Source organism: Dendropsophus ebraccatus, chromosome 12 (assembly GCF_027789765.1).
Source record: "Dendropsophus ebraccatus isolate aDenEbr1 chromosome 12, aDenEbr1.pat, whole genome shotgun sequence".
Taxonomy (NCBI): domain Eukaryota; kingdom Metazoa; phylum Chordata; class Amphibia; order Anura; family Hylidae; genus Dendropsophus; species Dendropsophus ebraccatus.
This window is the reverse complement of record NC_091465.1, coordinates 29,285,783-29,299,175: the sequence shown is the minus strand read 5'-3', so window position 1 is coordinate 29,299,175 and position 13,393 is coordinate 29,285,783.

The following is a 13,393-nucleotide window of genomic DNA, read 5'->3' as shown; positions in this document are numbered from 1 at the left end:
TTTTATTTGTAGTATTGAAATCAGTTTATAGGGTGGGTACTATAGTGACCAAAGGCCCTATCATACTCGATTATCAGCTGTATTTGCCCAATTATCGACCATTACGGCCAATAATCATAGTGTTTAAAGGCAAAGATCGTTGGCTGATCGTGGCCTTTCAACATGTTGGAAGAAAAGAATTACAATAGCTACGGTCTGCTGGCCATTACCCCACGCAATAGCAGCGACATCAGACTGCCACTATCTTCTATAGGCCACCTGGACGATCTAAAGATCCCCTGGGCAACCCCTCCCACTGCTCCCCCAGCCCCCCGTTCACTGACAGTGCATGTAATAACACCGACAGCGAGCGGGGAACAAAGAGAAAGCGAGCGTTGATCTGACAGGTCAGCACTCGCTTCCTCCTTAGCATTGGCCCGTATAATAGGGACTTTAATAAAGTAAAATCAATGGATGGCTATGCAATTGGTGTGTTTTTTCAAGAAACATGGGGGGAGATTTATCAAACTGGTGTAAAGTAGACTTGTCTTAGTTGCCCCTAGCAACCAATCAGATTCCACTTTTCATTCCTCACAGATTCTTTAAAAAATGAAAGGTGGAATCTGATTGGTTGCTAGGGGCAACTAAGACAATTCTACTTTACACCAGTTTGATAAATCTCCCCCATCATGTCTACATGCATGTTGGCATTTTTTCTGACATATGGGCGGCCCACAGACTAGCGGCCCAATTGGGCAGACTCCCAGTGCGGGCCTGTACATCATATTCTAAGTTATCTTGTGATCATGGCAACTATCAGAAGTGTGTGGGATGTATTAGGTAGAAGGTGAATGGTCAGTTCTTGAAGTCGGTGTGTTGGAAGGAGAAAAAATGGGCAAGTGTAAGGGCCCTATTACACGGAGTGATAAATGGCCCAATTGGCCTGATTCAGATGGTTATCGCTCAGTGTATTAGAGACAACAATCAGCTGATGAAACAAGTACTGGCTGATCATTGCTTTAGGCCCAAGCCTAAAATCATCGGGCACCGACCACGCATCAGAACGTGGAACAGCAATGCGTGGCCTGCGGCTGACGACTCTGCAAACAGTAGACATTACCTATCCATGTTCCAGGGCTCCACCTGGGTCCGTGCACTGCAGCTTAAGAGCGGCCTGTCAGCTCTTCAACCAGAGCGGCTGAAGCTCAGTCAATCACTGGCTGCAGCGGTCCCGGACAGCGATTGGCTGAGCAGCCTGTCAGCTCAGGCAGCCCGCTCTAAAGCTGCATCGCAGGGGACCCGGGAGGAAGCAGAGCACAGGAGGAGCCCTGGAACATGGATAGGTAATGTCTACTGTTTAAGCAAGGGCTGCAAGGACATCAGTATTGATGTCCGTGCAGCCCTTGCGAAACGATTATCGGCCGTGTAATAGTCCCAGTAAACGAGCATTGATCTACCAGAACGGCACTTGTTTACAGTATTTATTGGGCCCCCATCGGCCCATGTAATAGTACTTTAAGCAGGGGCGTAGCTATATATATATTTATCTGCTTTACTGCTGGTGCACTGATAACCCCTGACCTCTGCACATTTTTCTTTCCTACTTCATTGTAGCAGCTGAGAACAGAGGTCAGAGGTTATCAGTCCAGTGAAGCAGAGATCTCTGTCTTCTGCTTAACCCTTTTTTGGCGCTGCGGCATGTAAGTAAACATTGGGTCACTTACACTCTGCAGTACATAAGGGGTTAAGCAGAAGGACACATGCTCTTACGTCCTCCCTGGGCCCCCCTCCTGCACGGGCCCCATAGCAACTGCCTACCCTGCCTCTATGATAGCTATGCCACTGACTCTAAGGATATGATTGACTTTGACAAATGCCAAATAGTGTGACTAGGTACGTTAGGTCATCTCCAGTTAGGGCAGGTGTTGTAGGGTGTTCCCTGTAAGCAGAGGTTAGTATCTGCCAAAAATGGTCCAAGGAAGGATAACTGGTGAATCACTGAATGGGTCATGGGCACCCAAGGGTCACTGATACATTTAGAGAGGGACGCTACCTCATCTGGTCAGATCTTACCAAGGAACTACTGTACGACAAACTGCTCAAAAAGTTACTGCTGGAGAATTTTAGAGATCTTGCGGGGTCCATGTCTCGATGAGTCTGAGCTTTTTCGGTGGCACGCAGAGTCCTGTTACGGCTGATTGGTGATTTATTTTGGTTTCTTAATATGTCAGATTTTGTTCTGAATCGCTCCATGTAAGCTCCATGAACACCTTAGTCTAAGTTTAGGCTGTAAACACATTTGTCTTACACAGAGCTTTAGCCTGGGAGTCTTGTACAGTTGATTTATATCCCCCAGACCATGTTTTTTTCCCCCTTGCTTCTGGCGCATACATACATATCTATAAATATACTCTTTAACTTGGTGAACCTGCAATAAATCAATTTTACTTACTCTCTTGGCAGCAGAACACAGAAGCTGCAAACACGTGAAAATGTTGTATAATGGCTTTTTAAATTGCAGTTGGAAGAAGTGAGGAGTTGATTGATGGCAGAGATGATGAGGATGATCGCAGCTCTCACTACAGCCATCACTACTTTGTAGCTATGGAACAGAATACATCGCATTAAGTACATAAAAAAAAGTCCCTAGCATCTTTCTGCTCATATAGCACCGTCATCAGCAGTAGTGCTGTACAGAGATCATCGTGTTTCACATAAGTACCTAATCTAATTTCTCCATCTCCAGCACACCAGGGCCAATGTTGGAGAAAGTTGGGGAAGTGTTGTATGAAATCCACACAAACACAGGGAGAACATACAAAACTCTATGCAGAAACTAACTGGTCAGACTGAAATCTTATAGCCTACAGCCCAAGGGTGTCAAACTGCGGGCCTCTGGCTGTTACAAAACTACACTTCACACCATGCCTGGTCAGCTAAAGCTGCATAATGCTGCATGAGTCAGCCAGTGTCTGTATGTTCAGATGTGAATGGCATGGAGTAAAAACTGTTGGAGAAGCGCATCTTTGGGTGCTTCACTCCCTGGCTTGCCACTCAATCAGCAGACAGGCTCTATTATAAAGGTGCTTATACACTTTGTACTAAAGAAGGTTGAACGTGTATGGGGTCTTCACACTCTCCCCGTAGATGATGTCGGTGGGAGGAAGGGTCAAGCATAATGGATGTTGATTGCCCGACCCTTTAATTATTAGAGAGGTAAGTGGGCACTAGAGTAGTCTGGTGGCAATTCACCCTCCTCATAGGAGGTAGAAGAGATAACTGTTCATCTGACAGGTGTATAGAAACATTAAACATATCTAAGTTACTAGATGGGGGACAGGTTTGGTTTTTGAAAGATTCATTTAGAGGTCTTGTGATGTCCGTGTCTTGGTGGGTTAGAGCTGTTGTAGGAAGACCTACATACTACTGCGTCATCCCCGCAGGAATTGCCCCTCGCAACCAATCACTAGCCACATACAAAAGAGTCTGAAAACACAGGACTAGCCAGATATCCCTCCAGGTAAGGACCTAGCAGAGGAGTGGCTCCTGTATGGAGACCACCAAAACCACCATATTAAGTGGCCCTTTCACTAGCCAGACTCAGAGCCCTGACCCGCCTCTGTCTTGCCCATGTAGACCATGCTAGCTGTCTTTGAGACCCAATTTCTATTTTTTATGCCACTTCTTGAGAGTTCCTATTCCTAGTCTCTTATACCAGTGGTGTTTCTGCTGACGTGGTTTGCATGCATATCCATTGCTCCTGTAAGAACAAACAATAGTCGATAAGTGTCCACAATTCAGTGCTCTATAGTCCCCACCAAAGGTACCTTACCTATGCTCAGATTTTATAGTCTACTTGTGTTCATGACTGCATGACAACCCAACGCACCCTTCTGCTAATGCTATGATCAACCATCATCCTACTACGGCTGCTGAAGTTTCCCATCTTCTGTGACTTCCGTCTATATATTTACCTGGGTTGAACCTCTGAAAAATAAGCCTTCTTTCTTCTGCATCTCTATGAACAGCTACAATGCTGTGCTTATGTATTGTGTCAATTACGACAGCCTGGCAGCCATGTCTGATAGATGACTAGGGGCAACACTAGAATCCAGGAGCCCTTCAAACGCATTCTCACCCAGTCAGGTACAATCTCGGTTTCTTTTAGGGATGATGACCTTTGATCTCCTGGCGATGTTGATCACAAGTTCACCAGGTGTTTCTGCCCACTTCTCACTGATGAATCTTCCCCATGTTGACCCGAAAACTTGGCTCCACAATGAACCCATGAGGATGGACCAAGGCATCCAGAACAAGATACCTTAGTAGTACATTATCTTAAAGGGGTACTCCATCAAAATTATTTTTCTGTCAAATCAACTGATGTTTTATATGGTGTTCTTGAACACCTCAATGTTTGAACTATTCGGTTCTAGAACTACAATTTCCCCCATAGTTTTGTTCGGTACTCAAACTTTGCTCGGTATCCGAATGAAACTTGGAGAGAACTATTGTTTAGTCGACAGTTATCAGAGTGTTCGGGTACCACTGTTTAGAGCAGAGAGTCCCTTTATAATAAAGAGATTAGGGATGGTCCAAACCGAGTACGAACCCGAACCCTCAGTAATAATTCCCGCTGTCTGCCCGCTACGTGGAGCGGGCGAATCCAGCGGGAGGACCGCCTGGAAAACTGGGATACAGCCATAGCCATAGGGTGTATCCCAGTTTTCAGGGCATTACTCCCGCTGGATACGCCCACTCCACGGAGCGGGCAGACAGCGGGAGTCTGCTGCCGAGCGTTCGGGTTCATATGAACCCGAACCTCGGCAGGTTCGGACCATCCCTAAAAGAGATTCCCCATTCCTCTAAACGGGGTTTCCCAGACAGAAGCAGAAAACTTCTGCTGGGGAGGGAGCCCTGTCTGTACTGCAGCTCAGATTGCCAACCAGACAGGGGTTAAGTTGTGAGGCTGTGCACAGAATCCCCTCCTAACCCCCTAGGAGGGGCAGAACACCAAAATGATGGGTTTTGTGCTCTTTTTTGGATCTACATACTCTTCCTGGGTCCTGTTTTTATATTCATGTGCACAGCAGCCTCTAGGGATGGTCACAGGATCACAGCCTCTAGTGATGGTCACATGATCGTCCCATCATCTTCCAGTACTTATCAGCTACTGTATGTCCTGCAGGAAGTGGTGCATAGTTTCCGGTCTCACATGGTGCTCTCTGCTGCCACCTCTGTCCATGTCAGGAACTGTCCATAGCAGTAGAGGTTTACTATGGGGATTTGCTGGATAGAGCATCATAATGACACTGCTGCCAAGCATCAGGGAAAAAAGCATTGTCATGGGACAGACGCCTATAACTTCCCCCTCTAATAACTAAGAAATATAAAAGATTTTTGAATAAAATATCATTTAATAAAATCTCTGGTCATTGGAGTTATGCAAACATAAGTAAAATGAATGAAAATGAAGAATTTCAGAGTTACGTTCTGCTCGGTATTCATAAAATCCTTTGCCAGGAACATACAATACATGCTCTAAGATGTTTATTTGGAGAGTACCTTTGGTCTGCTGACTTGGCATACATCAGATATGTTCACTTCTTACAGGTTCTATCCAATACTCCAAAATTATTCTAAAAGGTTTCTTGGCTTCCTGTGAAATTGGCACTACTGTGTATATTTATCTGTCTGGATTGTAAACCCTCTAAGGGGTAATTTTTGCACAGTGTTCTGGAAATGCTGCCACTAGAATACTTTGTTATATACATTTCAGGATGTGTTTGCACATGTAAGGGGATTGTCCCATTAAAAGCCGCTTTCAAAATGAAAACTGTCCGTGTGATACTGTGGTGTGCCATTGGGCCACTATACATAGCTAACATTAGGAAGTTATTGTACCTTGATAAAAAGGACTGTTTTATGGAGTTGCTCTGTACCTTTAAAGGACAACTCTGGCACTGATAAAAAAAGAAAAAAAAAACTGAAGTGAAGCTCCAGTTGGTGTCTTAATTATTTCTTCACTTCCTGGTTTGGGCTTTCCCATGATGCACTTTGTCTCCTGTGATGTCTAACTGACTCTGTAGAACTGTTAGATGGCTTACATCTTGCTCAGCCAATTAGAGCTGAGCAACCTGAGTCATCTGACTAAGAGAGGCTGGCCTAACAGGGCTTAGACCCACCTCCCTCTTGATGATGTCATTGTCAAATGATCGTAATTGCGACTATGTATTGTGGTGAGCGATTCCAGGTCGTTCCCAAAAATGCTCGTTTGCAATCGCTTATCAATAATCATTGCTAAATCAATTTGTCTAATGCTGGGTTTACAGGGAGCGATAATTGCCCGATCGTACGATTAACGACTTTGAAGTAACGATGGAACGATATATCGTACGGAAAATTCTTTTTGCGATCGTTTTGCGATCCCTTAAGCCTATCTCGCACATAGGTAAAATAGGTGAACGACTGTTTACACAGAATGATCTGCAAATTTTTTGCGAACGACGAACAACGATTTAAGAACATGTTCAAAGATCAAAATGAAAGATTTTTCACTCGTCGTTCCATCGTTCGTTGCGTTTATACGTACGATTAGTGCTTGAATTCGATCGTTATCGTGCAAATTCGCGTGATAATCTTTCTGTGTAAACGCAGCATTATAGGACCCTATGGAGCCCCATGTTTTTTACCAGAGCTTGCCACAAGGTAGGATAGGCTTCACTGCAAGAAACTCCCAGGTCGCTACCCTCAGAGAAGGTCCCCGGTGACCACCGACTGTAGAGGATAAAGGAAGGAGGAAGCACGAGACTAGATGTTCTTTTTCTGCGGTCATATTTGAATGTTCCAATATGAACATCGACCAGACAGGAGCAGAGAAGAGAACCAGGAATGAAACAAATCCAAATGACTAGAAGGTGGTTAGGAAGTGAGGAAAGAGGCGGATAGCCAGGGAGCACAGACATGGTTTTGTGACTGAAACACACCAACAACTAAGCAGAGAGGTCAACAGGGGATGTCAGTAAGTGCTCCCTGGCTATCCACTTCTTTCCTCGCTTTCTAGTGGTCTTCTAGTCATTTGGATTTTGTTCCATTTCTCGTCATCTGCTCCAGTGTTGTTGATGGGTAGCAACCTGGGAGTTTCCTGCAGTGAAGCCCATCCTGCCTTGTGGTGAGCTATGGTAAAAAGCAAGTGTGTGTGTGTGTGTGTGTGGGGGGTCCTTGGGGTCCTACTAGACAAATCCATTTTTCATTTCCAACTAATAACGATAAGCGATTGCAAAGGAGCATTTCTGGGAATGGCCTGGAATTATTCACCATAATACACGGAGCCATAGTCCTTAGTTACAACCGCAATTACAATTGCTCGGATACTCTAGTATGTAATTACAAACAATCAATGAGTAAATACACCTAAAAATTTGAGAACGATTAATGATGATTTTATGGTCAGCTCAAAAGGTGCGACATACAAACTAATATTGGTTAGTTTTTTGATCATTGCCTGCGTACACATGGAAAGATTATTGCTTAAAGTCGAACGATATAACGATTTTTCGCACGATAATCTTTCCATGTAACAGGGCCCTTAGACTCCGCTCCTTGGAGAGAGTATGTCTGCACTCCTCGGTGATCCTTGGGATCCACCTCCTCGTGCCTGGTCCATCTGTTACATTTGACTTGTAAAAGAAAAGCAAAAAAAAAAAAAACTTGGATGTTTGGGAAACCTGTGCTTCTCCGACTTAAAGCGACTCTGTACCCACAATCTGACCCCCCAAACCCCTTGTACCTTCGTATAGCTGCTTTTAATCCAAGATCTGTCCTGCAGTCCGTTCGGCAGGTGATGCAGTTATTGTCCTAAAAAAATACTTTTAAATTTGAAGCCCGTGCCAAACGGGAGTATCTGTGCCCTAACATTGCACCACCCCCTCCGTCCCTCCTCCCCACCCTCTTCAGCATTAGGAATGCCACTGAAACATTTTCTCCATGCTGAACATTGCACAGGTCCTTAACGATCCAACCCATGTGGCGTGCTGACACAAGTGGGGAATAGAAGGCAATCTGCCTGGAGCATTCCTAATGGTGAGGAGGACAAGAGGCATCCCCCAAGTTATCTGGCTGCTTGCTGGCATATCGGACAAGAGGCATCTCCACACTGTGGTATATGGTATTATGTGCTGTAGCCTCTTTGTCCTGTATGAGTCCGTTTACAATAAAAATGATGGCACTACACGATGGCACATAGACTTGTAAGCACTCTGGGTGCTGCCATACCTTGCCCGTGTACACACAAATGACATAATGATCTTAACATTTTTTATTTTATTTTAGAAGAAAAAACATAAATGTTTTGAGAAAGCTGTGGATAACTTTGATAGTCGGCTGCAATATAGCGGGAGCGGACATCTGAGATTTCTTTAGTAATTGGAGTGACTTTTAAAAAGGGAAGGGTCACTTTACATCAATGTAACGTACAGTCTCACAGTCTAAATGCTTTACATACCACTAGGAAGCGAATGACAGTGAAAATGGGAATTTAACAAAAGTAGAAATATCAGATTAAAAATGTGGCGGCCGCAAATGTCAAATAAATGTGGAAACAAGCTGTGTCCTCCCAGATAGTGAGAAGGGTATTCATGCTGAGTGACAGGTACTGTTACTGTGCTGATAAGTCCGAGCAGTGTCAGATGGGGGGGATAGGGCCCACCAGGGGAATCGGATTTAGGGGCCACCCTTAGGTTATATGCAATTACCAGATGTTATTGATGTACAGCAGCCAAATCTCAGCTCATTCTGCGGCTTTTACTCACATCTGTCAAATGTTATGCTGAAAAAGGGAGAAAATTAAAAGAATAAGAATTGACCCGCAAAGGCGACATGAAACCAGCAAATAATGGGGGACATCTATTCTTCACCAACCCAAGCTGCTGTGTTGGATTATTGTATACTGATATAATACACAGTCCAGAAGCAGACTGTGGCTTACACTGGGGCTACTCAGGAAACCTCCAATAGGTGGCACCAGAGAGCAAATCTATGATTGTATGGTGGTAAAAATGGCTTATTGTGGATTATATGTGGTCCAAGTGAGTGGGGTCCAACAATCCTTAAGTCACAGTAACAGTCACACTAAAATTAGAATAACCCTCCAAAAATGTCACTTTTGTTCATTTTAAATTAAATTTTTTTTTACCTCACTGGGTCATGTCAAAAGTTTTGATCATTCAGGGTCTCACTCGGCAGTTTTTAGTAATCTCCATTCTGCGACAGTGGGCTAGTGAGGGGCGCTGCTGTTCACTCCTCCCTCCTCCTACTTCTGATTGGTGGGGGTCTTTAAAGGACCTTTTATTTTGAGTTGGGGGTACATATACTGTACTGAATAACTTCATCATTTTTAAGGGAGGGGGGCATGCCAAAAAAAACAACAACCCTGCAATTTAAAAATGTTTTTTCTTCCCCCCCCCCCCCCCCCACTTTTTACTATGTAGTAAAAATAACATTTTATTTTTACTCTGTGTGTCAGTATGAGGCTATGTTCACACTACGTATGTTTCCAGCTGTAGTGCGAACCGCGAATATACGCGCGTAGTTTTGAGGTTGATGCGTTCGCTTGAAAGTATACGATATACGGCCGCACAATGCACACTACGTATGAGCCTACGGCCGGATCGTATCCGGCGCAGTGAAAAATGAACAAGACCATTGTTTGAGGACGGAAATGTTGAAACTCACGGCCGTGGATTACCATGCGGTCCCGTACGGAGTACTTATTTCAGCCAAATTGAACTTGATTTTTCGATCCAAAAGGTTCTGTGAGTTTTATTGGGCTGGGCGAAGATTTCCAAGTAAATGACCTGTTTCAGATCGCTTCGAAACAAGCTAGGAAGCATAACTGTACTACGGCCGTATGTTCGCGGTTCGTATGCATCCGGCCGCATGTCTATTTTTCCCACGCCCCTAGTTTCAGCTGCACATGTACGGCGGCGTACGAAATGCGGCCGGACTCGTACGCAGTGTGAACATAGCCTTAATGTATAAATGCAGCAGTACCAAATATGAATATATATAGTTTTTTATATTTTGTTAGTTTTTGCACATTCTAAGGGTTTCGTTTTTGACGAAACCTCCGTTGTGGAATTCTCGGCTCGTGCCCACCGCATGCCGTGCGCCTCCGCCCATGTCATAGGGCCCTATTACACCAACAGATTATCTGACAGAATTTTTTTAAGCCAAAGTCAGGAATGGATTTGAAAATAGGAGAAATCTCAGTCTTTCCTTTATTACCTGTTCTCTGTTTATAGTCCACTTCTGGCTTTGGCTCAAAAAAATCTGTAAAATAATCTGTTTGTGTAATAGGGCCCATAGACTCCATTCTATGCATGGGCAAATTCTGCCCTCATGTCCAAAGAATGAACTTGATCATTCTTTAGACCAGGGGTGGGTAACCTCCGGCCCACGGGCCGCATCAGGCCCCTGAGACCTCCCGATGCTCCCCTGTGACACGCGCCACACTGTAGGGGAAGGAGCCGGCGCACACAGCATCCTCCGGTGTCTGATAGCTGCCAGGAGGATGCTGTCTGTGCCGACTCCTTCCCCACTAGAGCAGCGCATGTCTTCCGTCTCCTGCGGGCCGCGCGAGATGACGTAATTTCATCGCGCGCCACCTGCAGGAGAAGACGGGCACAGGTTAGATGGGAGAGAAGAGGACCTGGACAGCGTGGGAGCGGCGGAAAGGTGAGTGGGATGTTTATTTTTTTTATTTGGGGGTTAACTAGGCTACCAGGGACATGACTTATGGGGGTTAACTAGGCAACAGGGACATGACTTATGGGGGTTAACTAGGCAACAGGGACATGACTGATGGGGGTTAACTAGTCCACCAGGGACATGCCTTATGGGGGTTAACTAGGCTACCAGGGGCATGACTGGGGGGGTTAACTAGGCTACCAGGGGCATGACTTATGGGGGTTAACTAGGCTACCAGGGGCATGACTTATGGGGGTTAACTAGGCTACCAGGGGCATGACTTATGGGGATTAACTAGGCTACCAGGGACATGACTGGGGGGGGGGGGGGTTAACTAGGCTACCAGGGACATGCCTGGGGAGGGGGGGGGGGGGTTAACTAGGCTACCAGAGGCATCACTGGTGAGTTAACTAGGCTACCAGGGACATGACTGGGGGGTTAACTACACTACTAGGGACAGGCACTGGGGGGTTAACTACAATAGCAGGGGCACTAGGGGAACAATACTTTGCCTTGCCCCGGGTGCTGCAAACACGCTACTAACTGCCGCGCATGGTATGTGGCCCTCGAATGATTTTATTAATGCCCGACCGGCCCTCGACATGGGAAAGGTTCCCCACCCCTGCTTTAGACGGATGAAAGAATCCGCCCATGCATAGAATGGAGTCTATGACACGGGCAGAGACGCGCGCGCCCGCCGCAGTCCACGAGCGGGCGCGAGCTGAGAATTCCGCTACAGAGTTTCCTTCAAAATTACTCAGTGTGCACAAACCCTCAGGGATCATGCACACTGAGCAAAAGATGAGGAATTGAAGAGGAAAGATGTCTGCTTGAAATTCCTCTTCTATTTTGCTCTGGCAGAATAGGAGCTAAATTTAAGATGAAATCGAGCAGAATTTGGCCCCGTTCACACTGAGCAAGAACGTCGGAATTCCGCGGCGGAACTCTCTGCTACCGCCGCTCTGTCATTTCTTTGAGCTGAGTGGGGAGGAAGTGGACGCGTGCGCTCTCTCCTTCACTGAAAGCAGGACACTGAGCACTCCGGGATTCTGCGTCGGAGAGCTATGCCGCGGAATTCCGACTTTCTTGCTCAGTGTGAACAGGCCTTTAAGCGTAATTCAAGTGGAATGCAAGCGGAATTTCAATCTGCAAGCGGAATCTGCCCAAAGAAGTAACATGTCACTTCTTTAGAGCAGAAAGCGGATCCGCAATGGAAATTTACGGAAGGAAATTGGGCTGTGTGAAAGCATTAGAAAAGTGATTTGCTCATTTTAAATGGGCAGATTTTTGAGCAGAATTTTGCGCGGAATCCGTTCGAAAATCCGCCTCTTTTGCTCAGTGCAGTATAAGAGAAAGGGGTGCACTGCGGGTTTGGATTGTAGGTGCTATTTGCGGACGGGTATTCACCCAAATAGAAGAAAATAGAATAATCCGTAGCACTCTTTTATCATGCAAAAGTGTTCAAAGTTTATTTACAGGTTGCAAGGACAAGGCCAGGTAAGTATACAGCGCTTGCCACACACCAGGATAGCGCCGGGAGCGCTCCTGTATTCATTTCCTAAAATGCGACGTTGAAAAATACCCTGGCAGGGTCGAAAGGTTTTTTTTTTAGTCCCTTCTGCACTATTCAAAGAGCTAGTTGCATCACCATAGCATCATTAGGGGGGCGGCCATCTTTCTCCTGTTAGCGGCAGCAGCCCCTCTCCTCTCCACCTCGGCAGATACTCTCCTGCTATATGGGGCTGCAGGACTCTATAGGTGGTGTGGGAGCAGCGGTGTCACTATCACCAGTAAATGAGTGTAATAGTTACTGTATATATTAAAATGGGTTATTCATCCGTACAAAAAAAAAAAAGAAAAAAAAATTGCTTTGTGTTTTTCTCATTTTTTTTATTGATTTCTATTTGCATCTTTTTAATCCCATTATGGCAGCTCATACATTATTCATGGTTTTATGTAATATCGTACTTGCATATAAAGATAGCTACAAGTACATTACCATCTACTGCTGTGTTAGGGACATACTGTTCCAGCAATAACACTTATCCCCAGTCCACAATATAACAGAGAAGTGTATCCCAAGGGCTGGGACCCCTGAGATCTGGAGAATGGGATTCCTAAAGCCCCTGTGTGAATGGAGCTGTGCGGTGTAGCATGAGCTCTGCCTCTCCATTCAAAGTGTATGGCACAGATGAACAGAGCCAGGCATGGTGCCTATGCTATCTTATGGATATAAGATAAGTATTGCGGGCTTGTATATACTTTCACGTGGAATACAAACATTATGGATTTTCCACAGTGGATTTACAGGATATTACAGTACCAGTGAGATTTTAAAGCGCATTTACCAATTGGCTTAGGCTGGGTTCACACTACAGGGTTTTTTTTTATCTGTTTTTACAAAAAATAAATGAAAGATGCATTGACTTCCATTATTAAAAAAATAAAACAGATCAAAACCCATCCGTTTTTGTTTTTTTTAGAAAACACAAAAATGTCCTCGGAAAAAATGTCTGTGCGTTAAAAAAAGGATGCATTCTGATCCATTTTTTTTTTATTATGGAAGTTAATGGAAAAACGGATCAAAACGGATGCACACAAAAGCATTTTTTCGACATTTTTTTTTGCAAAAACGGATGAAAAAAACATAGAGTGAACCCTGACTTAG